At 44.2% G+C, this 2,337-nt stretch overlaps 1 pseudogene; it reads left to right on the top strand.

The window, feature by feature from the left end:
• Window positions 1-379: 379 nt before the first annotated feature.
• Window positions 380-1,459, top strand: LOC143406229 (farnesyl pyrophosphate synthase pseudogene; annotated as a pseudogene).
• Window positions 1,460-2,337: the final 878 nt, after the last annotated feature.

Below are 2,337 nucleotides of genomic sequence, written 5' to 3'. Positions count from 1 at the left end.
GGGGGAGCAGGAAGTGAATGCTAATGCATACAGAATTATTTTTTTGTAGGGGAGGAGGGTGATAAAAATGCCCTGAAACTGATTGTGGTGATGGTTGTAGGACTCTGTGAATAAATTAAAAACCATCAAATTTTCTACTTTAATTGGGTGGATCCTATGGTACATGAATAATACATTAATAAGATGTTAAAAATTTATATAGAGACATATATGTAATATATGGGTATAACCCAGGGAGCAGAGCAAAGAGAACAAGAACCTGCAACAACAGGATCAGTCAGGTTGACTGTTCTAGGTGCATCTGCTTTACTAAGGCAGAGTCATTTACTAAAAATATGAGTCATTAATAATAAGATAAAAGAAACAAGACACATCCAGCATCCCGGAGCAGAGCACTTTGCTCCTCTCTCAGAATGAATGGAGACCAGAAATCAGATGGTTATGCTCAGGAAAAGCAAGATTTCATCCAGCACTTCTCCCAGATAGTCAAGGTGCTGACTGAAGATGAGATGGGGCACCCAGAGACAGGAGATGCTATTGCTTGACTCAAGGAGGTCCTGGAATATAATGCCATTAGAGGCAAGTACAACCGGGGTTTGACAGTGGTGGTAGCATTCCGGGAGCTGGTGGATCCAAGAAACAGGATGCTGATAGTCTCCAGAGGGCCCTGACAGTGGGCTGGTGTGTGGAACTGCTGCAAGCTTTCTTCCTGGTGTCAGATGACATCATGGATGCATCCCTTACCCGCCGGGGACAGCTCTGCTGGTATCAGAAGTCAGGCATAGGTTTGGATGCCATCAATGACGCTCTGCTTCTGGAAGCACGTATCTACCACCTGCTGAAATTCTACTGCCGGGATCAGTCCTAGTATTTGAACTTGATTGAGCTATTCCTGCAGAGTTCCTATCAGACAGAGATTGGGCAGACCCTGGACCTCATCACAGCCAGTGTATCTTGGCAGATACACTGAAAAGAGGTACAAATCCATTGTCAAGTACAAGACAGCTTTCTACTCCTTCTACCCATCACTGCTGCCATGTACGTGGCAGGCATTGATGGGGAGAAGGAACATGCTAATGCCAAGAAGATCCTGATGCAGATGGGAGAGTTCTTCCAGATTCCGGATGATGACCTTGACCTCTTTGGCGACCCCAGTGTGACGGGAAAAGTTGGCATTGACATCCAGGACAACAAGTGCAGCTGGCTGGTGGTTCAGTGTCTGCAACGGGCCACTCCAGAACAGTGCCAGATCTTGCAGGACAATTATGGGCAAAAGGACACCAAGAAGGTGGCCCAGGTGAGGGCACTGTACGAGGAGATGAATCTACCAGCTGTGTTCTCCAAGTATGAAGAAGACAGTTACAGCCACCTTATGAGTCTCATCGAGCAGTATGCTGTGCCCCTGCCTCCCACCATCTTCCTGGGGCTGGCCAACAAGATCTACAAGCGGAAAAAGTGACCTAGAAACTGCCAGGGCAGGGAGGGAGGGCTCTCAATAAATTATTGTGCAATCTTAAAAAATAATAATAATAAGATAAATGAAAATGAAAACATTCATAAAGATACCATGTTACACTTTTCAGGCTAACAAAAAGTCAGAAATCTGAATGATGCCAAAAGTTGGAAGGGATGTGGGAAAAGAGGAACACACTGTCCTCTACATCTGATGGGCATCTAAACTGATATAGCTGGACAGTAATCTGACAGGATTTATTCTAATGGAGAAAACATATGTTCTATAATCCTGTAATTCTGCTCCTGGTATATATTGGAAAAAAAAAAAAAACAACAACCTTTTCCTATGGCTCTATCTGGGAATGTGTGCAAAGTTATTGCCTGCTCAAGGAAGCAAGGAGCTAGAGGCTACTTGAGTGCTCCATAATGGCGAGTGGACAGCTAAATGTGGTGGGTGCACACATCACAGTCTAATGCCTTAGTGAGTAACATCAGATTAGATGTAGGCAAAGCAGCATGAATGACTCTTAAATGCATCGCCTGTAGTGGCAACTCCTTTCTCATCAGAAAAGTCTTAACTGCGCTTCTCCAGAAATCTTCACCATGGCTGATTTTGGGACTGTCCATTAAAGAGTCTCTGCAAAAGAGTTCAATGTAGATAAACTTCCTATTTTCCTGTCACCCTGTTTTATTTGGCCACTGGCCAGGAAGATATCAGGACACCTCCTTACTAGTTTTTCACAAATGTATCCAGTATAATAGTTTGTAGAAATATGCAAACAAGGCCTCTGGCCTTGAGATGGGTTTCACAGAGATGTCTCTATTCCTAAGAGAAGAGAAGATACCAATTGAGCTCCATGGTAACAGCTGGCAGGGGGAGGA

The sequence above is a fragment of the Callospermophilus lateralis genome, chromosome 8, assembly GCF_048772815.1.
Source record: "Callospermophilus lateralis isolate mCalLat2 chromosome 8, mCalLat2.hap1, whole genome shotgun sequence".
Taxonomy (NCBI): Eukaryota; Metazoa; Chordata; class Mammalia; order Rodentia; family Sciuridae; genus Callospermophilus; species Callospermophilus lateralis.
The sequence above is the reverse complement of the archived record's forward strand: the minus strand, read 5'-3'. Positions and strand labels throughout refer to the sequence as shown.